At 42.0% G+C, this 26,812-nt stretch overlaps 1 protein-coding gene and 1 long non-coding RNA gene across 3 annotated transcripts in view; one reads left to right on the forward strand and one right to left on the reverse strand.

Moving 5' to 3' along the window:
• The window catches only part of SLC7A11 (solute carrier family 7 member 11), a 97,484-nt gene extending 96,540 nt beyond the window's left edge, over positions 1-944 (reverse strand). Inside the window, exon 1 of the mRNA XM_081926105.1 lies at positions 921-944. The gene's annotated coding sequence lies outside the window, so the exon portion shown is untranslated. The remainder of the gene's footprint in view (positions 1-920) is intronic.
• The window catches only part of LOC309378243, a 45,650-nt gene that overhangs the window by 6,181 nt on the left and 12,657 nt on the right, over positions 1-26,812 (forward strand). The window lies entirely within an intron of this gene.

The following is a 26,812-nucleotide window of genomic DNA, read 5'->3' on the forward strand; positions in this document are numbered from 1 at the left end:
CCCTGGATCAGCACACCAGAGACACAGATATTTCATGGGTCAATTCATCCAGTCAGCAGACAGCTGCATCCGTAGTCTATACCCCTCAGTAGCAAGTTCCCAGCCACTACAACCATCTTTCTCCTCCTCCTCCTGTAAGGGATGAATTGAGTCACCTGTAGTCTTTACGGGCCTTCCTTCCCATCTACTGTAGCCTGTTGCTGCCCTCTTGCGTGGAAATATATGGAAAGTAACTTCTTAGTCCTAGTGGTTGAAAGTGCCTTCTGGCTCTCCTACTCCTTTCATTCACACAAAAACTCATGTAATAGTTCTCATCTTCCCCCTGCTTTTGCCCTTGCTGTAGTTCCCCTTGTGTCCAAAAAGTCCTCAGCTTCTTTAACAAGGCTAAGTGTGCTGGCGCCTCTTACCATTTATTTCAGCAGAGCAGCCAGGTGCCCTCAAGGCAGGACTTTGAGTCAGAGGACCAGCACAATGATCAGGGGTAGTTTACCACATTTTTGAAAAAAACAAATCCAAAGTGGGGGTGGGGAGTGGGTCAGCCCATCTGAATAACTGAAGTAAGATACTCCCCCTTTCTGGTTGCAAATTAAGACTATTAACTCCAGAGCTGCAACACTTCTTATACTTGCTGCATCTATGATGGTTTCAGAAAATAAGCAAAGTATATGCACTGCTAGTCACCACCACATAAGCTCTTGCTCTCCATCTTCTTAGTTCTTGCCGATGTGCCAAACCAAGGGTTGCTAAGTTTGGATTTTTGAGCAAGTGCCATGAGTGGTCCAAACCATTTGGTCATTTCTCCCCTGTCCCCAGAGACAGAAAGGGGGAAAGTGCATGCACTCCTCTTTCAAATGCTCACTCTGCCTTGAAGCTCCCTGTGTGACCTTGGAGCAGTCACTCTTTCTCTCAGCTGAACCTACCTCACAGGGTTGCTGGGAGGATAAATGTGGAGAGAAAACTGTGGGTAGAACCTTGAGCTGTTTAGATGAAAGGCAATCTATAAATATAATAATGAAATCAATAAATATTCAGTGTCAAGAGTGAAAATTCAATGTGTGCAATTAATGAGTGATGATCTACTGGTGGGTCCTGCATCAATTCCTGAGTGGAAGAGTTTTCTGTGTAAGATTTGCAATGTGTAAAAAGGCTCAGAGGTTCTTCCAGATGTCAAGATATTTTAGCCAATGATTCTGGAAAACCAGAACTGAACCAATGTTTTTGAAAGGCATTAATCTCCTGAGAACAAAAATCCCTTAATCTCAAACATACAGGGTCTATTGCATAAAACACACCCAACTTTAATGAGAGTATTATTAATGGGCTCTAGCTAGCTTAGATGGAAAGGGCATCACAGGCTCATACTTGATGTGGATTCTGAGATCTTGCCCAGACAGCACCAGGTATTACAAAATCAAGGCCAAGTACAACCACAAAATCATTCTAGCACCTAATATTAAAGCATCTTTAAGTTTAAAGTATTCTTGAAAAAGACATAAACATAATGCAGATAATTTCCCTACCTTACTCCTCTTTTTTTTTTAAGGGAGAGAGGATAATAAACTAATTCTGGACTTTATTTTGGTTTGGGATTTTTCTCCCCTGTGGTTACAGGGAAACTGGAGAATTAACGCTCCTTAAATTTGAAGAAGTTAAAACAAAATGAGCATGTTTTGTGGAATATAAAAAGAAAACGACAATGCTGGTGCTGATGACAACTCCTACATTTATATCCCAACTTTCCTATAAGAAGTTGTCAACTTCCCCCTGCCAGTATCATCACAAAAACCCTGTGAGGTAAGTGAGGTTGAGAGATAGTCATTGGCCCAAGGTCACCCAATGAACGTCATGGCTGAATGGGGATTTGAACCCGGATCTCCACATCCCTAGTGCAACACCACACCGTGCTGGCATTTCATATCATACATACACTACTAAACGTAACTGCAGAAAGAGTCCACAGGGATAGCAATCCAAGGCAGTCATCGTAAAAATGAAACGTTCCAGTCCCAACTGCATTGTTTTCATTCTCACAGCTGCACAAACTATCCAGTGTTTTAATCCTTTTCCAGTCCTGTTGTTCACTCCTTGGTCAGCACAGCAAGCCAACCCATTCCTACCTACATTTGGGGGTGTTTAAGGGTGTCTCAAGCTGGGCTGCATGCATCCTCGCATTTTCCTTCTGAAGGGTCACCGCACTATCCCCTTCTGAGAGCTGGAGTGAAGAACTTTGCCTTAGATAAACATTTGGCTACATAAAAGGGTAGGAGCAAAACAGTACAGTAATAGGACTTGCTATTGACCCAGAGTGAACAAACAATCTTGTCACGTTATCAGAATACATGCAGGGTGTGGGGGGGAGTCGGTTCTCTCTTTAACATCTCTGAGCAGATTCTAGTCAGCATTTTTATTTAGCTGAGAACAAATGATCTATGTAGTCGACCATGTGACCACTACTGGGGCCCTCTGGAGTGACTGTGGCAAAGGATGTATACAATCTATGTACAGAGGCCCTGCCACCACTCCCCAAGCAGACCTCACCCCTCTGAGATGTTTCAGTGGAGGGAAGGCCATGCTGCCGCATTTGAATCTACAGTGACTTCATAACATGTTTAATTACCACAATTGCACAATTGCCCGGGCCCATAAAAACTATGATTCTGGTCCTACCAGAACTATAGATTTACAAAATCTATTGATATACTATAGATTTTTATAGATCTTGGGCAGCGAAATGGGGATAATTAAACATGCTAGGCAGCCACTGTAAATGAGAGCCAAGCTAGGCTGGCATTCACATCCAGTGCTGAAACAGCTCCAGAGACCTGCCTGGAAGTGTGGTGAGTAGTGGCCCAGGAGGAGGGAGAAGAGTGAGGTGGCCACCATTAGTGGCGGAGCTTCATGCTCCAGCACTGGGTGGCGGAGAGCAGGTGAGGGTGGGGCTGACCCGCATCCCGGGGGCATGGTGCACTGTCTGCAGGGATGTGGCGCTCATCCTGGGGGCGTGGGACGCCGCCTGCAGGGATGTGGCGCCCAGTGTGGGCAGGGAGGCAGCTGCGATGGCACCCCAACAGGATCGTGCTGCCGGGGGCAGTGCGCTCCCCCCGCACCCCTCTTCCTCAGCCAGTGGCCACCATCATGCATGGCAAGGAACAGGGCAGATCTCTTGCTCTGGTTGGGGGTGGAGGTTCGTGCAGGTATTGCTGCCCCTGCATGTGGCAGCGGGTAGGAGCTCTGGGGCACATTGACAGCATTGTTGTGAGCCCCCAAAGTCTGGCACTAGCCCTGCATGAAAGCCTCCCTTGTGCATTGTTTCCTGTCCTTCCTTCAGTTGGAAGAATCAACTGAGACAGCTGTTATGTGTGAATATGCATTTCGATTGGGTGCATTATGTTTTACATAATCGTTATGTAGAACATATGCCTATCCCTGGTCTTCCACCTGTCTGGGCCGGTGCCTTAAATGGGCCGTAAAACCCAAAGCAAATTCCTTTTTCATTCCTCCCATTCTGGTATACACTTGGGGGGTAGTAATTTGTGTTTTAAGAAGCAAAGAAAACCGCTGTGCAACTCAGCATATCTAAGGCGGAGATGTAACAGGATGGGATAGAAAATCCAGCCAAATGGCAGAGACTTCAGCTTTCGAAAGAGGCAGCTGTGGATGAAAAGGTCAACTAGTTTCGTTGTTGAAGTCAACACAAATCTCCTGAACGCTGTTAACCTTAATGCATGTGAACCCAGCATCCCAGATTTAGAGTAATTGCTTTTATACTGATGCAGCATAATGGTGTCCAAATGACACCAAATCCAGCATTCCTTGCCACTAGAGCTATCACTATAAGCAAACATGGCATTTCAAAAATGCGCTTCTTTTCTAGAGCCTTAATAGACTTTGAGGTGCATTCCTACTGACTACAGCAACTTTTCACATAGAGCAGCTGTTTCAAACCAGTGGCCAACTTTAACTAGGACAATTCAGAAATCACTGAAACAACTTTGGAAGAAAGGAGGGGGCGGGCTTATTTAATTGCAGTTTGTCCTAGATAAAACACCTGTGCATTACTAAAGAGCAATTGCACCAAACCTCTGTCCTCTGTGTATTTGGTGCTTGGTGCAGCTTACAATGGACCTACCTTGCTGAAACAAACCAGGACTGGAGTGGCCCCTCTGTGGATGGAAGACTAGAATGGAAACACATTTCCACCTGGGCTATGCCTGGAAAGCTGGGGCTAAGCAGTTTTCCCCTTATCCTGCTCCTTTCCAGTGGAAAACCCACTCTTTAGCCATCAATTGGAACAAATGGCAATCCAGAGGAAACCTGAATTGCCATTTGTTTCCATTGTGCGCTATAGAGTGGTTTTCCCTGGGGGGCGGGGAGCAGCAGAAGAAGAGGAATTGTGGATAAGACCTTAGTGTAAACTGCCTTGAATTGACAGGATGTGCTATATACTAAAAGTGTACTCATTTTCCAAGTCTTGATCCTTATGTAGCAAAAGTGACACCATCCACACTGTTGTTAGCGGGCTGAGGGAGGACATCCCAAGATTTGAAGTACTACAGAAAAACTTTGGGGGCTACCTAATAGAAAGGGGCTCATAAATGGGTCAGTGAGGACTAAGCATACTCACTAGTTGAACCTAGGATAACTCAGTTGGCAGAGCATGAGACTCTTCATCTCAGGCTTGTGGGTTCAAGCCCCACGTTGGGCAAAAAGATTCCTGCTTTGCAGGGGGTTGGACTAGATAATCCTTGTGGTCCCTTCCGACTCTGCAATTCTATGACTAGGCACAGAAAATGGATTGACTGTTAGGGGTAGAAATGGAGAAGGGCTGTGTAATAGTATCCTGTTGAAAGGCTGGCTGGCTGGCTGGCTGGCTGGCTGGCTGGCTGGCTGGCACTAAACAGCAGTACTCCACACGGCAACGTTTTGTTATAAATATGGATAAATGTGCATGCAATAATTTGTTCTGGGGCTCAACTCCAGGTTGTCTTCAATTCCAGGAAACAATACTATATATAAAGGTGCTTTCAGGGCAGATGCAGAATGTATTTTCCTCTTCTTTATTAGTAAAAGCATTGCATGAGCCGCACATTAGGGTAAGGTTCTCCGCAAACCAGGGGAACATCTATTTTCTTCTGGCACGTCACTGGCACTTGGATATACACAGCAGTCATCTATTTTGATGACAGCGTGTTTTTCATGTCGCTTTCTCTATCAACAGAACTTGCTAATCTGTAGTCTTTGTTTACTTACTTGTTTTTTCTCCCACCATTTTTCAATGCAGGGGCTCAGGGCAGCATGCGTAAGGCCCTCCATGAGGTCTCGCATTGGGTCACTGACCCAACACAGGCTTGTTTAGCTTTGGCAAGGCTGCTGTGGCGTGTATCTTCCTCATGTCCTGAAGATGCTGCAATTTCCTCTTTACCTAGCATCCAGGACAAGTTGCAGAAGTAAAAGCTGTAAAAATAATCAAACCAATCAAGCCCATACAACTAAGATACATTTGCAACAGATCCCTACCCCAATCTCAGCATAACCACTTAATTATTTGATCAGATATTTAAAATGAATGGATTTCAAATTAACTGGATTTTTTTTTAAGCATCATGAAAGGAAAATATAAAAGCCACTGAATCGCATTTCTACTTTCTGTTGCTGTTGTTTTTCTTCATGTTGAGACACAAGGAGTAAGAGTGTGGAGAAACTTCCTGGATTGTAAATAGGTCCCCTAGGAATGTGGGGGGCAGGTAAAGGTAAAGGGACCCCTGACCATTAGGTCCAACCACAGACGACTATGGAGTTGCTGCGCTCATCTCACTTTATTGGCTGAGGGAGCTGGCGTACAGCTTCCGGGTCATGTGGCCAGCATGACTAAATTGCTTCTGGTGAACCAGAGCAGCACATGGAAACGCTGTTTATCTCCCCCCCCCCCCCCGAGCGGTACCTATTTATCTACTTGCACTTTGACGTGCTTTTGAACTGCTAGGTTGGCAGGAGCAGGGACCAAGCAACGAGAGCTCACCCTGTCGCGGGGATTCAAACCACTGACCTTCTGATCAGCACGCCCTAGGCTCTGTGGTTTAAAAATATGAGAAAGCTCACCAGGTATTGTGCAATAGAATAGATCCCAGGTCATAAAGTCTGTATATAGAATCTGATGAGAGAGTATTGGGATTCTGAAATAGTGCAGATTTTAAAGGGGTGGATAATCAGTAATAGCAGCTCAAATAAATTACTAAAAGTAGCTTTAAAAAATTGAGCCTTAAAGTAAAGGGGGGGAGACAAATGTATTAAAATATTTCACACAAGGCCCCTCCAACACATTCTTTTTATTGTGCATTCATGATTATTTCTGCTCATTATGCTATTGGGGCAGTCACCTGCAATCCCAGTTTCAGTACCTTTCGCACCTGCAAGTGTTGGCATGGTCGCACTGCTTCATTTCCAGTCAGTGCATATCCCACAACTTCCTGCTGAAGTACTGTAACTTTTGATATCATACATTTTCTGGATTATTTTTGTCCATTGCTGTTGTGCTATAGCCCCATATAAAACATTACACATTTGAAGCAGAATCATGCCATTTTAAATATTCCCTGCTGACTTCAAAGAATCCTGGGAAGTGTTGTTTGTTAAGGGGGCTAAGAGTAGATAGGATACCCCTATTCAACTCACAGAGATACAATTCCCAGTGTTCCCTGACTATTAAACCACTCTTTAAATAAGTCTCTAGCCCTCCTACAAAGTTAGCAAGCAAAATGTGCAGATACCATTCTAATCAATTTCTGTGAAATAAATCAGGCCACCTGCTCCCACCTTTCAGTGTTTTTATCCAATGAATGAAGTCAGAGCTGTGGGTTGATTTGTTTGGACACAAAGCAATGGGAATATCTGGGGTGCGAAAGATCTGCTCTTTCCCCCTTCCCATTGGTGCACCTTTCCTGTTTCTGTCTTATTTTCTAGTCCTTGGATTCTCCATAATTTGCTCTTCTTTTCCCCCTAACAACAAAAATTCTTGCAGTGGATTTGTCTGAGATTTTATGCAAATACTACTGCACAATAATCATGAGTGGGTGTTAAAGAATCTCCCCTCTCCCCAAAACACATATCGGAAAACTTTACAAAGAGACTTAAGCATGTCTTCTGCTGAACACCGGGCACTCATTAAGAATTCACTATACAGTTAATTTACAGTACAATTGTATGCATGTCTACTGAGAATTAAGTCTATATGTGTTTACTGAAGCAACCTAGGCTTTGGTTTATGGTTGGCATTGGGGGAAAACAGGGTTCTTGTGCCTTTCATTGCTGCATGGCAGGCAGAAAAGGTTAAACCTTTTCTAGAATAGAAATACAATGATGGTTAACAAAGTTACGGGGAAAGCTTCATTATGACTATGATGTCTAATTTTGTGTCATGCCATGCCCCTCATGGCGGCCATGTTGTGTTATGCTATACCAGCCATTTTGTTACTGGCGGTAGTAGCACTCTCTCAAAATTCAAAATGCTCCACTAGTCCAAAAGGGTTGGCAACTCCTGGTCTAAACTATTAGAAATTACCTTGGTAACAACATTCTGGATAGAGCTAAAAGGGTTGAAGTGTGGCCAGGGAAGTCAAGGAGTAGACACCAATGCAAAAGGCCCAAATTGTGCTAGAGTTTGATGCAAGTATAGCATCAAGGATCCAGAAATGTTAAGACTATGCTTCACCTCTTCACTGTTGAAATGGTCAAGGTTTCCTGTGCACTTTTAAGTGTGCTTAAAATTCAGATTTATTTCGTAATACATTTTAACCAGCAGTTCATTAAAATAAAAGGAGATGATCCATTTTTTTGTTCTTCTTCCTTTCATTTCTACGCCGCTTTATATTTTTTAAGAAAAAAAATCTCAAGGCAATTTTCAGCCTATATTAATGCATCAATAAAACATTTGAGAATAAAACATTACTCAAGAAAGTCAAATATAAAATGTACATTCAAAGCAACATAATAAACACGAAACTAAAATATTATCACAAAGATTTCAAAACAAAACCTTGCAAAGAAGGTCAACTACAGAATGCACATTTACTGCAGGAAAGTTAGCAACAACAAAAATTATCTTAAACGTTTCAAAAGAAAACATTACCAAAGGTAATCAAATATAAGATGCACATTTAAAACAGCATAATTAGCAAGAGAATAAAATACTATCACAACCATACACCTGAAATTCCCATCAACAACAGAACCTCTTCTAGAAATACAACAGTCCTCATCCGACCTCCTGGATTTTTAAAGCAACAATGTGGAATGTACCCAAATATTTCCAGGTGTGGTAGAAGGAGTTTGAACACAGCACCCCAGCATCCCAAAGAAAATTGTTTTCCATGCAGAGATATGCATTCTTCAAGTCCTTTCTACCACTCTTAGAATATATGCATGTGTTTGGCCCAAGCAATTTCCAGGTACTGCACTCCTGTGATAAAATTTGAACCATTTATTAACATAAACATTATGGTCTGAAATAATCTGTGGCAAAAAGCTCATAACTTGTGCATTCCTTTAGCATGCAAGCATCTATCTTAAGATGCCAGCAGCTTTGTTTTTATGTCTTGCTCATCAAAACAAAAAGTGTAATGATAATTCTACAAAAACTAGAATACGCTGCCAGGTGGTGCCAATGTAATATATCTCCATACTGCTAAATTCTCCCATTTTACCACAACTGAAAAGTAAGACAGACACAACCTTTATGCCACGCATAACATATTAAATAATACCTTTTGGTGCATTATGAGCATTAGAAAATAGGAATGTCTGCTGTGGTACTAGCAAAAGGGCCAGCAGGTGGTGCTGTGCAGTGAGGTCAGTAGTTTCAAGCAGGAAAAGTTATGTTTTACCTTTCCCAAAGTTGTGTCTTGGCTGTTTGTTAATCCTAGATTTCTAATAGTACATTGGCCAATGCATCGCAATTGTAGCCAGACTATTGAATTTCTGAGAACTTTGCTTAAAATTGCATGGTATGCAGGCTGGCTCAACGACAGAGGTAAACTAGGCAGCTAGTGAGGGCAAAATGCCAGCGGCCCCTGCCTAAGCCCTCAGTTACCCAAATGCCTTAACTTCCGGCTGCCATTTTGGAGAAGGTAGTTTTAGCAGCTCATTGCGTGGATGAGTTCCACCACATTCATAGTAACTTTACCATTCCCATCCCAGTAATCCAAGGGTCAGGCTTTAATTTTTCATTTTTGCATTGGAGAAAACTTTGTAGTGTAAGTTGTGCCCAGAATCAGGATAATTAAGGAACTGTAAATGTGTGGGTTTATCGCCTTTTTTCAGGTGAAATGGGGGTTGTAATCTACAACTGGTATCCAAAGGAATGCTCACTTGGGAATGCTCAGTAGGATTTTTGGCCTTTTTATTTAAATAGGCTCTGTGCCTTTATTACACATTACTTTACAAAGTTTCCTGAGTTTCATAAATGGCTTGCCACGTGTCCTGAAGAAATGCTGACTGAGAAACACAAGCCAAAAGTCTGCTAGGAAACATGGAATTAATTGTTCTGTTCTTTGCATTCTGGCCTCTGTTAGGGATCACGTCCTAAAATTCAGAAGTCCAGATTATTTCATGTTTCGCAAAGCAGAGTGATAGTTACATTCCTGACATTAAAAATTAAAATAAGAAATTAAATAATATTCTAGTCAATACTTGATTATTTAACACTTACTTCCAAACTATCAGCAAGACAGGTTTCCAATTAGTGTGCATATCTAATACTGGTATTTAAAGTTAGGGTATGGAAAGGTTATTTCTAACATTGCATGCTATGAGATAACCTTTCCAATTCAAGAAGGTGGGTTTTTTATCTTCTTTTTTTAATGTTCCATTGAGAGTCAGCCAATTTTTTTAAAAAAAAAAAATCAAATGTGGAGAAGTCAGCAAGTCTGCATAGGAAGCATGTGGAAAGACTGGAGTAACAAAGTTTTAACAGGTCTGTCTCTGAGCCTGAACAATTTGTTCTCTCCAGGATATTTCTCTGTGGAAGTCCAGCTCATATTACGAGTGACAGAACACCCACAGAGCAAGTAATAAGCGTGCCTAAAATCAATCAAAAGCAATTATTTTACTGCAACTATATTTTCTATTGTATTTTCAAAAGATTACAGCATTTTATTAGATATGTTGTAGCTATAAAGTTGTTTTACACAGCACACTGGTTGCACGTACAAAATTGGCACTTTTGTTATTATTTTCTCCTTGATTCTCATTGCTTTGATATTTGAGTGTTACGCTTACTGTGAGTTAGCAGCAAGCTTGCGAGTAGAAGCTAGTTGACCCATTCCAAAAATCTGCATCGTGCCAGCTACTTTGAAACATTATTTTTGCTGCATTGTATACCTTCAAATTCTTATTTAACTTCAAGGTGGAGAAAAGGGAGAGCTGCCAATAGCTACGACCCAATAGTGCCTTTCACATGATACTGTAATTCTGCAGGTCATGACCAGGAAGTGGGGTAACATGGCTTGCTCCACCCCCACCAGCTGCACACACACACCCCCCAATATATATCAATACAGAGATCTACGAACAAGGAAGCAGCAATGATGGTCTGGAAGACCCAGACTGGACCCCTGGTGGCAAGAGGAAACAAGCTGCAAAGCCACTCTGCTTTTTAAAGGCTCGCTCCCGTCTCCCTGGAGGAAGTGTCTGTAGAATCTTTCTGACAAATGAGAGCCAAAGTCTGTCGGTCAGGAATGTCATGTATCCCAGGTACCCTTTTTTTCATTTGACTAGAACTACTGGGAGATACAGATTCAGATAGGTTGGTCTGACGCAGTCAAAATAAAAAATTAAAAAATAGTCCAGTGGCACCTTAGAGACTAACTAAGTTTGTTCTGGGTACAGTGATACCTCTGCGAATGTCTGCCTTGTCTAGTGTCCATTCCGGCAAATGTCCATGGCAAACCCGGAAGTACCGGAATGGGTTACTTCTGGGTTTGCCACTCACGCATGCGCAGAAGTGCTAAATCGCACTTTGCGCACGCGAAGAAGCGCAAACTGTTCCGCGTGTGCAGATGTGGCACTTTGCCCTGCATCCTTTTCGGCTAGTGGCCAGGGCTCCAGAACGGAACCCGGCCGCAAAATGAGGTACAACTGTATAAGCTTTTGTGTGCATGCACACTTCTTCAGATACACTGAAACAGAAGTCACCAGACCCTTATATATAGTGGGAGGGTGGGGTGGGGTTTTTCTCAGAAGGGTAGTAGGAGATGGGTGATTGACTGAATGGGTATGATAAGCCTGTTGACAACTGTTAACGACCGCAATTAGTCCTACAGGAAAAAGCAAGGGATAGTATGCAGATGACCAAAATAGCGTTAGCATGTGTAATGAGACAATAATCCAATATCTCTGTTCAGACCAGGTCTCTCCATAGTTTTCAGTTTAGTAATAAGTTGTAATTCAGCAAGTGTATATGAAGACGTGTGCATGCACATGAAAGCTTATACCCAGAACAAACGTAGTTGGTCTCTAAGGTGCCACTGGACTATTTTTTAAAAATTTTTATTGGGAGATATCCGAGAGCCTGGCTTGGAGGAATGGTGGGACCAGACCCAGGTCCTTCCTCACATGTCCTATTTTCCCTTTACCCTGGCTTTTGACACTTGACATACAGGTGACTTGTGCTTATTTTACTTATGCGAGCACAGCTTTGCGTGGGTGGGGAAAATAAATAAATAAATTGAGAGTGGAGAAAGCCCACTCTACAGTTATTTATTCCCCCACATACACACCTGTACAAACAGCTGTGACCCCAGAGTCCTTGCACCAGCTTCCCCAAACCAGACAAGCAGCCCTCCACCTTGGAGGGGGGCCGGGTTCTAGTGGTTCCTGCCTTTACACATTTTTGTGTTTACATGTGGACCTCTGGAACCTAACCCACATGTAAGATGCAAATTACCTGCATTTATTGTTAGGGCCCACCTATATTTTGCTCAGTTTATTTTGCTCTGTTCCATTTGGAAGAGTTTTAGGCATCATTATTTTTATAACAGGTACTGTGTGTAAGTGTTGTAATCCATCCTGGGACCTTATGGTGAACCTCGGGTAAGAAATCTTATAAGTTTAATATCTCTGGGTACTGTCTCCTACCCTTTAGATACCCTTCATGTTAAGCAAGGCGTAATTCAGTTACTGAGCATACTCTACATCACTTGTCCTCTACCATAACTTTAGCTAACAACTTAAAAAAAAAAGATAGCTCAAAAAGAAAATATCTTGGGGATTTCAGAGTCAATCTCTCTTTTGCCCATTCTGTTAAGTATTTTCATTTTCTGGCCGACTTTACCTGCTGTGAAAAAGACAGGCTTCCTGTGTTTTCTAACCATGCATATAAAGCTCTAAGGATTTTAGACACTTTTTAATATTTTTTTTATCAAATATACCTGCACTGTTCCATTTTTTTATGTAACGCTTCAAGGAAAAAAGCATTTACAAGCTAGATTTGAAACTCAAATCCCTTTTCACCTCATTGACTTAAATTTAGGATGAATGAAAAAGATATTTTCCTCTTACAGCTGCCAAAAGGGGGTCAAAAGGTAAAGCAAGTAGAAACCCCCACCCCACAATATTGTTTCTATGGGATCAGTGGTAAAGGCTTTTCCAAGGACAGGAGAAGCTCTAGTTAATGCCTCCATAGAGCTTTTAAGAGATTATTCTGGCATATTGGAGTATGATCCCATCGAGTTCAGAAAAGCTGGGAAACAAATATTAAAATTCAGAATGTGGAAGTTACCTTTAGACAGATTCCTCAGTTATATAGTCATTTGCAATATAAGCAGAGCTACAGGTGCACCGATATTTTTTGCCAAATAGGGAACTCATCTACCTCATTGGATTTCAGCTGGCTGCTAGAGAACTGCAATTTGGTGATATCTCCACCTAAAGTTGAATTACACGCCCCACAGTGGAAACACTCCACTCAAGGAGGGCACATGAAGAGGAGGCAACAGCCTTGCACTGTGGCCGGGGTCCTTCTCATGCCACTCTCAGAATCCAGCCTCATGAAGCTGTGCTAGGCTGGCTTGGGGAGGGCGACATGAGGAGCATGCCCCGGCTGCGCACCCCCTGTGCTATGCCACTGCCTATGCATGTTTACTCAGCATAAGTCTGTGTTCAGTGTGCTTACTCCTAGGAAAGTGAGCATAGGATTAGAACCGCTATACTGCTTTGGGATAAAGAGATAGGGGTTTTTTGTACAATATTTACTATCTGGCTTTACATGTCCTGCTTACAAAGTGTTTACTGCTCTGTCAATTTTGCACATTTAAGGTCGATTTTAATCTCTTTCTTTTCTTTACTCTCCTGCCTCCCCCCTCTGCAAATCTTTTAAACTTGCTACACAGATCTCTGCATGTAGCCTTTGGCTTTATTCATACTGTGAGAACTTTTGTTCGTGATAATTAGTCACTCATTGTGCTCACTGCCAGCTGTTCTTCTGCCTGTTGTGTCTGTTTTCCTAAACTTCAAAGAGACCTTTGAATTTTTTCAATAAAAAATGCATGTTTTTAAAGCAAAGAAGAACCTTCCTCAGCTTTAATGCACACTCTGGGTCATGAGATGTAGCTTGGAGGCAGGTCAAACTGTCCTAAAGTTTTGTTGTGTGTTGTGGGGCAAAAACCACAGTGAAGTTTGGATGTATGACTATCAACTCCCTTCTCTGTTTGAGCATAATATTTAAAATGGGTTTTCCAGCTGTTAGGAACAACTTGAACAGAATGAAGTCTCATCTATGGCTTATCCCCACCTGAGAGAAGTTGATAATACTAAGAGAATTCCTCCTCATCCCATCACAAAAGTTGCGACTAGACTTTCCCTTCCAATTTTTACTGCTTTCGTCATTCCTTATTGTCCATTTTCTCTATCTTCAAATCATTGCTTCACTTTGTTTCTACAACTTGGCCTCAGGTAGTAAACCTGTCACTAATCTCAGCTACACACACACACACACTTTCCATGCTATAATTCTGCTGCTGGAGAGTAGGGGACTCATTCCATGCCATGGTGGGTTACAATAGCCAGATTTGTTATCACAGTAGACAGCCATATGCTTCTGTTCCTTTAATTTGTAGTTTTTAATTGGAAGACTTATTTTCTTCTAGGTTGCAGCTTTCTCCTTGACTCCTAGATATCTGACAATGTTAACAGAAATAAGATCACAGTTCCATTCTGGTGACCTCACCTCTCAAATTTCAGTGGTATAATAACCTAAATTATATTTTATGTCACTCTTCATAATAGTCTGTCTCCTTTACTGCGCACTCCAACTTGCCTCCGAGACAGCAGCAAGTATCACTGCTGGTGTGATTTAAAATCTTGGATGAATACAAGTTCTGGAAAATAAAAGTGTGACAAATGCCTCTATAAACACTGGACATAAATGCTGGAGCTTTATTTTCCAGTTTCTGTTGTGGACAATTACATGTATCTCCACACCATGAAAACTAGGCACTCTTAGGAAAGGAATTCTTTTAAGGCCTGAAGAAATTGTGATGCGATTTTTTAACGGATGTCAAAGTAATAGAAAAGATTTTTTTTAATGGATGGGTAAATGGAAAAACTAGATACAAATTTCATCAGCCTAAAAGATAACTAAAGTCTGTAATAATTAATATCAGTGTGGTCTGACAGACAGGTTGGTTTACATAGGTTGCCTTCCCCTAAGTAGACAGATGTCTACTTTCAACATGTTCATGAGCATGTTGGCATCTGTCTGTCTCAGGAGACAATAAAGGAGTTCGTCTTCGGGTAGATTTTCAGAAATACATAGATACAACCCACAATAATTTCCGGGATAGTTACCACACTTGAAAAACTCATAACCTCAGGAATTCTGTATTATTTTGCTCATTTATTTATTTATATCCCAGTCTTCCCCAAGGAGCAAATGGAAGCTGGTTCTCCTACCCCTCCATTTTATCATCACAATAAGCCTGTGAGACATGTTAGGCAGAGAGCCAGCGTCACTTGTACAGTAAAATGCCTCTTTAAAGCAGCTGTTCAGTCAGCTTGGCGCAGATAGTGAATGTAAATTATGAACTATTTTACATAGTAGCAGCAGCAGTGGTAGAATGATTAATACACTATTTATTTGTCTGTTTAACTTGAGCTCTCCTCATGGTAGACAACAGTTTCAGGTGCTCTTGCACATAACCAGAATCCTATCAACCATTTGAAACCTTCAGTTTCCCCATCATAATTTTTCTAACAGCAACTAATTATTATACCTTTGAAGCATCAGAAAGTTGCTCATTTATGGTCTAGTTTATTGGGGAAGAGGCAAAGAATCTGTCTGTTCTTGTTGAGATAGTACACAAAGCCCATGGAAGGCCTGATTTCACCACCCCAGTCCTCTTCACCAGACTCAATTGTGGCAACAGCAATAGCTGTGTATTGAATGTGTTTTCCCTGAGTTTCTCCCATGATTTGCTGAGTGTTGTGGCCAGTGGAAGAAAGTCTGTACATTGGATGTGCTTTGCTTATCCCCACCACCACTGCAGGAGGCAGCTTAAGTTTACTATTAAGAAGAGTTTGGATTTGATATCCCGCTTTATCACTACCCTAAGGAGTCTCAAAACAGCTAACAGTCTCCTTTGCCTTCCTCCCCCACAACAAACACTCTGTGAGGTGAGTGGGGCTGAGAGACTTCAGAGAAGTGTGACTAGCCCAAGGTCACCCAGCAGCTGCATGTGGAGGGGTGGGGAAGCGAACCTGGTTCATCAGATTACGAGTCCACCACTGTTAACCACTACATCTTCTGCTCAGGTGGGGAGAAAAGGTCTATGTTCTCATTTCAGGCTGTGTAGCATAGGTAGGGAAGGAAGGTGAGATCAACCAGTGCTGGACCTAAGATTTGGGGTTCCCTTGGAGAAAGGGAAGAAAGGACAGAAAATAAACAGATTTTTAGGCATTCTGAAAACAACCTCTTCTGTCTACTACATTCCTGTTTACAAAGTCCTTCCTAAGTTAAACTGCTAGAACAGCAAACTGGGCCACTTTCAAAAGGTGTTATTTATCCAAAACTTCTAACTTATACAGCAATAGACAGCCTTCCATTCTGGATAAAAAGAGTCCCAGAAATTCCTCTCTCTGAGCTCTGTAAAGGCAGCAAAGCAATACATAATGAATAAGTTCCTCAATAACTCCTCATCCACCTGGGCACAGTCTTGCTTCATAGTATTTCATCAGTTCCTAAAACAAGCCTGAATACCTTGAGCAACTCAGTAGTGGGCACTTTAAAATCTTACTATCCCATCTCTTATTCCATAAATCAAACTTGGTGGATGGAGAGAATGTACCACAATGACCAATTCAAAGTCTGTCTGCCTCAGATGAAACAGTTGCTGCAGCATGGAAGGAACCCTATAATCAGATTTTTGTTAGTATTTCTTTCCAGGAGTGCTGAGACTTGTCAGCAAAAAAATGCTGAGAAAATGCTAACGTACAGCATTTTGTGGTCAATTTTGGTGTTCTCATTTGATTTAGCTTTTGCTATCTCCATACCTTGCACTTCTTGTAAGTTATGAGCCAAGTAGAAAAGAGTGCAACCTTGAAAGTATACTTGCTACAGCTTTTAAGAAGTTTTTAATAATAATAATAATAATCCTGGGCAGGCCGGGTATTCCTGTTATATACCTGCTGGGATTGACAAGGCATCTAACCCTCACCTGAATCTCATAGCTCTCTTGATGAGTGCTTTGGTCTGCCCACCAGATTGTTACAATTCCTTTCTGAAGTAATCAATTTTAATCTAGAATTTAAATTCTCAAAACTTTCTTATTTGTTAATTTGAGCAAATAAACTACTGCTCTCACTTCATTACAAACAGTATTTCTACCTGCAACACACTTGATCAAATCTGCTCCTCTTCCTTTCACAGATATTTTGTTGCCATTTGCAACTGTAGCTGCCTCTGATTAGTTATCATTTAACTCTTGGGGGAAATAATTAGCATCACATGTCATGTGCATGGAAGTTGCCGAACCAATTAACCAGCTAGAAGGCTTACTGTTAATAGCACCAGTTTTCCTATAACTTGATATTGCTGGATAGTTTTGATGAACTGCAAAAGCATTTTTACTTTGCTTTCTGTTGCCACCCTGGAACTTTTCTGTATTAGTGCCACTTTGTTTTGTACAATTCCTTGAAGATGAAGGAAAACAATTTTTCTGCTTGTATATATTGATAATATAATTTTGGTTACTGAGGACAAACAAGATTGTACAAAAACAAGATTGGGTGCAGGCCTGGCCAAGACATAGGCATCCTGACTGTGACAAAGATGACCTGTGTGCTTGCTTGCTTGCTTGCTTGCTTGATTAACAGCTGTTGGGAACTTCAAGGTCCCTGCTCTCCCTTCTTATGGTCTTTGTACTGGACTTGGAGACTCCAATAGAGAGCATTCCATGTCAAGAAGGAGGGCAGGTGGGCACCCTATCAAATAACAGGGGAGGAGCTACACGGAGGAGGGCCTTTTCACTGGTGGTGCCCATTGTATGCCTCGCTCTTCACAGATCTGCTCTCTTTTGGCCTGTATTTTGGAACTTTATAATTTAGGAAGACTTTGGAAGAACTGGTTGACAGGTTTTATCAGTCACTGATGTATGAGCGGATTTTATTTACTGCTATTCTGGGCTTCTGGTGCACCAGGGTTTACACCAGCATAATAGAGTTGGCCAGGATGCCAGAAAGGATACAATTTACGAGCTTTCTCCATTATCTGCACAGCAGGGGGCGTTCAGTTAACAGTGCAAAGGCTGACCTGAAGCATTCCCTGCTGGTTACCTGATTTCAGCAGCAGGGATCGCTGTTTGGTAGTACCCAATTGGTTAGCTGTCAGATTCTAGAGAGCCCTATTGGTGGCTCTTAGGTAATTCACAAAATACAGAGTCCATTCATAAAACACAGTGTTCCTTCATAAAGCAGTAACACAAATCTCCATTGCTACATATTGGGTGTATATTTCAGCGGTTGAACTTACAGGTTTATGGCCATGCTGTAGTGTAGTGCTTATGCGACTGTGAATAAAAAGTGGCTGGGCTCATTGTCTCGGGGTCTGGGGGGAAGAGGTGACAAAACTGATTTTCAATAAGTGCCTCTCCCTTTATTTACATAGCAAGTCCTTGAGTCTGTACTCTGAATAGTGATACCAGGGACCTAGAAGGTGCAGGGCTTGTCAGTCCAACCCCTGCAGTCTCATCAGGGCTGACCTTAAGGCAATTGGAGCAATTTGGCCAAATTGGGCCCCGTGTGCCGCTCCGAAGGGAGCCCCTGCACCAGGGCAGTCTAGATAGATTTTATTTATATCTATAAGATTTTGCAGACTTTGGCCGTGAACGGGCCCTACCCAAAAAAAAAAAAAAATCAGGTTGCGCCCCACTGCTTCAAATTGGGCCTCACTTGCTAGCCCTGAGTCTCATAGTTGCTTGGCCTGAGTTACCCTGCCCTTGCATGAAGTCTTGGGTTTACAATTTTGGGAGAGGGGAGACTGGCACTGGGGAGTAGGCAGATCAGGGATCATATCTAGTCCAGTCTTTAGTTCACACAGTGGCCAACCAGATGCCTCTGGGAAGCCCATAAGCAGGGCTTGGGGGCAATAGCACTCCTCTACTTGTGTTCCCAGCAGCTTGTATTCAGAGGCATACTACTTCTGATGGGGTGTATGGGGTAGTGCCTCTGGTAGGGACACTTTGCACTCCTTCTGGGGTAGTTTGTCCACCTTTGGCCGCCACCCTGGACTCAGTTCTCACTTGTGGCTCCTAGAAGCTTTCAGCAGGTGACAGCAGCCACACCGTGGCTTCAGTTGGTTGGCTAAAATAGGTGAGGATAGCCAGTGTCTCAAGCCCTTGATGCTTTAGGGACTTCCCTGTATGTGAAGACCGGCTCTGATAGATTGAGCAGATGAGACCAATAATGGGTCCAACTTTCAAGAAAGCAGTTGCCGCATGTGCTGTGAAAGAAGTGAAGGGCAGATGGGGCTCGTCAGTCTGAAAAGGTAGCCCATCTAGGAGAAGGAAAATTGATCCTAAACCTCCACCACCTTGTGGGGCATCTTCAGGAAAGGAAAAGGCTAAGGTGTAAACCCTACAAATCCAGAGTGGAGCCTTCTTCCAGCAACTCCTGTAGCCAAGCTGCTGTCAAACATATTGCTCTGCTGTCCTTTGGATCACATCAGCAAGGCCAAGAGTGGGGTCTTGTTGTCTGGGCAACCCAGGACCTCCATACACACTGCCCAGTCTTGCACTCCAAGGAGGTCACTTCAGTGCTGCTAACACAGCAGCACTCCATTGTCTCTTAAGACGGATGGATGCCAACAACTACTTCTGACTCTGGAGATAATATAATATTTTGTCTGTTCTGGATTTTCCTGATTTTGTACACCTCTCCCATATTCCCCATTACCTTTTTTCCCTAAACTAAATGGCCCAGAACATTGGAACCTTTCCTTATACAGGTGTTTCTCCAGCCCCTTGTTCTATTTACTTTCACTTTTCTGCATCCTTTCCAGCACTACAATATCCCCTTTGAGGTGAGATGACCAGAAATTTACACAGGAGTCCAAGTGTGGCCATACCGCAGACTTGTCTACAGGCATTACGATATTGGCAGGTTTATTTTCAGTCCCTTTCCCAATGATCCCCGACGTGGAATTCACCTTTTTCACTGCTAGTTTCAAGCTGCCTCCTATAAATATGCAAAGAAAACAGCAGCTGCTTTCAGGGATCATATCTTCTTTCTCACCAAAACAGTGAAAGATTCTAAAGTATAAATAATGCATGGTCCGTCAAGCTCTGAGAATAAATTTTGTCTTCTGCTTTGCTTTCCTTCAAGGTATGACAATTTAGGAAAGAGTTTGGACAGAAACCCTCTCTACTTCTGTTGATATAAACATGCTCGGCATCTCAAACCCCCTGCCACAGATCCTTAAGTTCAACCGACAGGAGCTGGAAAAGCATTTTCCAGGAGACAGACGCCACCCCATATAAACGTCTCCCCATAAAGATAGAATCGCACAAACACTGGCAACAATGGGGAAGGCTCAAACCAAATTCACACAGGGACAAAACCACAAGCAGATCCAAAATTAATCGAACTTGATCTAATCAGTGGCTTGTTGGAGAATATGAGTTGTTTCTCTGTTTTTACAGAATTCAGATTACAAACTCCAGAGATGAGGGGAGGAAAGTGATGCCCCTTGTCTTAGCAGCCTTTCAGCAAAGAGAGCTGGTAGCTATTTTGAGTCCTTTGTGAATAAATACATACTGGCAATCTGAGCAGAATTCATGACACCTTTAAAGCAATGTGTTTTATTTCTTAAAGGCCTAAAGGAACTTTCATTTTGGTCAATGTAAGAAGCATACAAGTGCAAGAGTTTTACATAAGAGCCCATTGGATCTGGCCAAAAGCCCACCTAGTCCAGCATCCTGTTCTCACAGGGGCCAACCAGATGTCTGTGGGAAGCCTGCAAGGCAGACATGAGCACAAGACAACAGTTTCCCCACTTGTGATTCCCAACAACAGGCATTCACGGGCACACTGAAAGGGGAGGTAGAACATAGTGGTGTAGCATGGGGGTGAGGGGGGCCCATGGTCCCAGGCACAAAATTCTGAGGGGACACAACCCAGCACCCCCACAACAGGCTCTCTCACTGAAGTTGCTTGGCTGCTGCCTTCCAGAGCTGTGGGGAGGTGAGCCTCACCAGATCTGGGCCTTTGAGGCTGTAGCGACAGCTCCTTCTCCTCACAGCCAGCAAAGGAATGCCTGCCCCTGGGCAGAACTCCTGCTGGCCAGAGCCCAGACGCTTCCTGGCCTGTGTCAATCCTTCTCTGTGGCCTCCCTCCTGGTGTGTGTTCTTGGGTAGGCACCCCAGAGTGGGACTGCAGAAAAAAGAGCAGACCACTTCTCCAGGACCCTCTGGCACCCGCCCTCAAACTGTGCAGCCAAGGAGAGATGGCCACAGAAGGGCTGCACTCAGCGCCTCAGCCTGCTCTCTGCTGCCCTCCTCCTAGACTGCATCTGTGGCTCCAGTGCCACCGGGACTCCACAAAGCCTGCCAAGGAGCTCCAGCCACTGTCCCATCAGGAGCTTGCTAAGCTGAGAGGCTGAATGCAGGAGCCAGCAGGCAAACTCCATGAGAAACAGCTGTAGCAGGGGTGCAGTGAGAACAGCCTGTCTTACATGACATTCTCTTTTTTTTATAATATTTTTATTGGTTTTTACACATATTAAAGACAATACAAAACAAGACACAAACATCAAAGACGTACAACAAAAATTTGACTTCCCCATGCCTTCCCTTCACCACATCCTTATTTTGCCATTTTTCGAGCAACTCATCAGTCAGTATTTAATCTAGTCCCTTTTACATTTTCTTAAAGTTTAGGGTTTACAGCTGTAGTTCTTTGTTTCTTACCGCTTGTCATCTTATCAGTCCGCAATGTTACAATAATTTTTTAAATATATTTTAAATTTCCCCCAGTCCTCTTCCACTGTCTCTTTCCTCTGGTCGCGGATTCTGCCGGTCATCTCTGCCAGTCCCATATATTCCATCACCTTCGATTGCCATTCTTCCAGAGTAGGTAATTCTTGGATCTTCCAATACTTTGCCAACAAGATTCTTGCTGCTGTAGTTGCATACATAAAAAATATCCTGTCCTTCTTTGGTACCAATTGGCCGACCATGCCCAAGAGAAAAGCCTCCGGTTTCTTTACAAATGTCCACTTAAGGACTTTCTTAATTTCATTATAGATCATTTCCCAGTAGGCTTTAATCTTTGGGCAAGTCCACCAAAGGTGATAGAAGGTACCTTCAGCCTCATTACATTTCCAGCATTTGTTATTGGGCAGATGGTAGATCTTTGCAAGTTTGACTGGGGTCATGTACCACCTGTAGATCATTTTCATTATATTCTCTTTCAGGGCATTACATGCCGTAAATTTAACACCGGTGGTCCATAACTGTTCCCAGTCATCAAACATAATGTCATGACCAATATCCTGTGCCCATTTAATCATAGCTGATTTCACTGTTTCATCCTGTGTGTTCCATTTCAGCAGCAAATTATACATTTTAGATAGATTTTTAGTATTGGGTTCTAACAATTCTGTTTCTAACTTTGACCTCTCCTTCTGAAAACCAAGTTTCCTGTCCTGCTTAAACATCTCATTTATCTGACGGTAGTGTAACCAATCTCGAACTTTATGCTTTAGCTTCTCAAAACTTTGCAGCTTCAGTTTCTCACTATCATTTTCTAAAATTTCACAATACTTAGGCCAATTAGAGTCCATGTTGATTTTTTTCACTGCTTTCGCTTCCATTGGTGACAACCACCTAGGGGTTTTACTTTCCAATAAATCCTTATATCTATTCCAAACATTGTACAATGCTTTCCTGACAATATGGTTTTTAAAACTTTTATAAACCTTTACCTTGTCATACCACAGGTATGCATGCCAACCAAAACTATTGTCATATCCTTCCAGATCAAGAATGTCTGTGTCTTCAAGAAGTAGCCATTGCTTCAACCAGCAAAAAGCTGCTGATTCATAATAAAGTCTTAAGTCTGGCAGGGCGAAGCCCCCTCTCTCTTTTGCATCGGTTAAAATCTTAAATTTAATTCTGGGCTTTTTGCCCTGCCAGACAAATTTAGATATGTCTTTCTGCCACTTCTTGAAACAGTCCATTTTGTCTAGAATCTGCAACGTCTGAAATAAAAACAACATTCTTGGCAATACATTCATCTTGATAACAGCAATTCGGCCTAACAAGGAAAGTTTCAGCCTGGACCATATGTCTAGGTCTTTCTTAACTTCTGTCCAACATTTTTCATAGTTATCTTTAAATAGATTCACATTTTTTGATGTCAGATTCACCCCCAGGTATTTGACCTTTTTTTCTATTTCCAACCCAGTTTCACTTTGAAACCTATCTTTCTCCTCTTTTGTTAGATTTTTTTCCAGCACCTTTGTTTTCTGTTTGTTCAATTTAAATCCTGCGACCTGGCCGAATATCTCCATTAATTCTAAAACTCTTTTAGTACTAGCTTCTGGCTCTTGCAAAGTTAGCACTAAATCATCTGCAAATGCCCTTAACTTATATTGTTTAGATCCGACCTGTATTCCTTTTACCAGCTGGTCCCTCCTGATCATATTTAACAAAACCTCCAGGACCGATATAAACAACAAAGGGGATATAGGGCATCCCTGTCGTGTACCTTTCTCTATTGGTATTTCATCCATTACCACATTGTTCACAATTAGTTTCGCTCTTTGTTCAAAATATATTGCACCTATACCATTTTCAAACCCTTGACCTACCCCCATCCCATGGAGATTCTTCTTCATAAATTTCCAAGAAATATTATCAAAGGCTTTCTCCGCATCCACAAAGATCAGCACTGCCTTCCTATTAATGTCCACCTCTAGCATCTCCAAAATGTCTATAATGTTCCTCACATTCTCTGCCATATGTCTCCCTGGGAGAAAGCCTGTTTGGTTCTTATGAATCTCCTCCATCAAAACTCTCTTAAATCTTTTTGCTAAAATGTCTGCAAAAATTTTGTAATCCACGTTCAAAAGTGATATAGGGCGGTAGTTTTTAACTTGATGTTTCTCAGTTTCTGTCTTCGGTATAAGTGAGATGAATGCGTCTTTCCACGATTCGGGAGCCTTTTTCCCCTCTAATATCTGGTTGCATACTTCCTTCAATGGCTGTATTAGCCATTCTTTAAGATCTTTGTAGTATTTTGCAGTCAAACCATCTGGTCCTGGTGATTTCCCTAGTTTTGTGTTCTGAATGGCACCCTCTATTTCTTGTTCTGTAATTTTTTCATTCAAGATCCTTTTATTTTGTTCTGAAATCTTTGGTAGTCCATATTTTTTAACAAATTCTTCTATTTCTTGTTCGTTTGTAGGCCCTTGTGTGTAAAGTTTTTTAAAGAAACTTTGAAAACAATTACTTATTTCATTTGGTTTGTTGATGATTTTCCCCTCTATTTCCAGGGATGTCACCGTGTTTAATTTTTGCCTCTTTTTCAATTGCCATGACAGCAGTTTCCCACATTTATCTGCCGATTCAAATGTCCTTTGTCTCATTTGCTTTATCTTCCATTCTATTTCCTGATTCATCAAGTCCATATATTGCATTTGATGGTACTTTATTTCTCTTAAGATCTCTTGAGACTTCGGCTTAGATCTCAGTTTCTTTTCTCCTTCCTTTATCTGGTTCAAAATCTTTTCCTTCCTCTCATTTTGTTTCTTCCTTTTTATAGAATTTTGCTGAATTAGGAATCCGCGCATCACGGCCTTGCTTGCGTCCCATACTATTCTTTTTTCCACCTCCGTTCTCAAATTTATCTCAAAGTAATCCTTCAATATTTTTTGGGCCTTCTGATAAATTTCTTCGTCTCTCAATAGGGTGTCATTCATTCTCCATCTGAAGGTTCCAGCCGTTGTTAATTTCATTTCCATCTTTACTGCATTATGGTCGGAGCAGGTTTTTATGCAGATTTCTGTTTTTTTCACTCTTGGTGCCAGACTGCTAGAAATCCAAATTTGATCGATTCTAGTCCAGGTCATTTTTGCTTCGGAGAAAAAGGTTCCCTCTCTTTCCAGAGGGTTCCTGGTTCTCCAAATGTCGATCAAGTCCATGGTGTCAGTGAGTTCAAAAAAGGTCTTTGGTAGTCTCCCATCCTTGGATATTACTTGCCTTTGTGCCTTGTCCATATTTGTGGAGACAACTCCGTTGAAATCTCCCATCATTATAATTTTAAGATCCATAAAGTCCATTAAAGTCTCATGCAACTTCTTGAAGAACTCTGCCTTCCCCTCGTTAGGTGCATAAACTCCAACAATTAAAATCTTTTCTCCTTGAATTTGAATTTCTACTGCCAGGTATCTTCCTTCATCATCTTTAAAGATCATTTTTGGTTCCCATTTCTCCTTGGCATAGATCACCACCCCTCTTTTCTTAACTTTGTCCGAGGAAACAAATTCCAATCCTAATCTCTTATTTATCAGAAGTTTCCTGTGTATCCTGGCAATATGTGTTTCTTGCAAGCAAATTATATCTAGCTGTTCTTTCTTTAGTATATGAAAAACTTGATCTCTTTTTCGGGGATGGTTTAGACCATTACAGTTCCAACTCAGAAGTTGCAGAGACATTTTTGTTATTGGGTACTTTTCCCACCCACTGCTCCAAGTTCTTGTTCCTCGTCAGTCGGTGCTTGGTTCAGTCCAAACGATAGGTTGGTAATGTCCAGTGTTCCCCCCTCTACAGTTCCTTTCTGAAAGTCCTCAAAGTTTCTCTCCAAAAAATGTTCTTTATCTTGAATTGTTTTTATTTTGGTTTTCTTCCCTTTGAAGTTAAAGGACAATCCTTGTGGGAATTCCCACCTGAATTGAATGTTGTTTTGTTTTAATATGTCGACTAGGTCTTTAAATTGTGTTCTCACCTCCAAAAAGTATCTAGGAATATCTTTGAAGATCTGTATTTGGGAATTTTTGATAACCAATGCCCTCTGGAAATGTAAGTTCAATATTTTATCTCTCTCTTCCTTGGATCTAAAAGTTATTAAACAATCCCTTGGCTTCTTGCCTTGCTTTCTTCCAATCCGGAAGGCTGTAGTTATTGTAAATTCCTCTTCCTCTTCTCCCAACTCTTCACTCCAAAATTCCTGGAACTTGTCTGTAAGAAATTCCCCAAGCTTGTCCTCCTCCTCCTCAGGTACCAGTCTCAATTTCAAGTTCTTGCCTTTCCTCTCGAGTTCCATAAGGGCCAGGGCTTCATCATGCTCATGTACCTTCTTTGCAATAGGAACAAATTTCCCTTTGGTTTCCTCGGCCGTGGTCCTCGCGTTTTCGGCTATTTTCCTCGTCTCTGCACTTTCCTGAATTAAACGATTTATAGAATCTGTGTTAGTCGATATTATTGTCGTGTTCAAATCCAGTCTCGTTGTCAGTTCAGTCAGTTTCTTGGAGTTCTCTGTAGATTGCCTAGTAAGCGATTCTAAAGATTCATTTATCTTGAGTAGAGCCTGTGTCATGGAATCCATTGATACCGTTGTTGTTCTTTCCTGTGTTGCTGTTGCTCCTGTCAAGGAGCCTCTTTTCTTTTGAGCCTGAGCCTGTTTTGCCTTGGATCTTGTTGGTATTTCATCCAGTGGGCCGCTCATATCTCAAGGTCGTTCCCACAGGAACAGTTGCAGTTGGAAAATCCCACTGTTTATATCTCAATGCAACAGTCTCTCTTTTAAGCCTCTAGAGGGAGTACATTGTATCCAATGCAGAAACAAAGAAACAGGGAGGGAAATAGCCATGCAAAGTTCCAAAAGCGAAAGTCCAGATAAAAACCCTACTTTTTTGCAGTTTAAAATGTTACAGTTTTTGTCCGCTAAAGTCCCGTTATTTTGTATCAAACAAATCTTACTTTGTATCCTCAATCAAGTTTGACAGCTCACTTCGGGCGCTCACTGCCCCGGCAGCCTGGCCAGAGGTATCGGCAGTGGAAGGTTTCCCATTCAAGTCTCCTTTCTTGAGCAGATAAAATTAAGTCAAATTTCTTCCCCCCCTCTCCTGCTCGTTGGGGGGGGAGGTCCTCTTCCGATGTCAAGTTTAACCAATTTAAAAAGCATATAAACGTCCCCTTTAAACACAGCTTGCTCTTTTCGTTGCTCAGTCAATCATGTAGCTCCGGGGGGCAGACTTCCTTATTTTTTGCCTCTCCCGTTTTCAGCCAAATCTTCTTAAATTTAGAAGTCCCGTTCCCTTTATTTATTG

Source organism: Podarcis melisellensis, assembly GCF_964234715.1.
Source record: "Podarcis melisellensis genome assembly, chromosome: 9".
Taxonomy (NCBI): Eukaryota; Metazoa; Chordata; class Lepidosauria; order Squamata; family Lacertidae; genus Podarcis; species Podarcis melisellensis.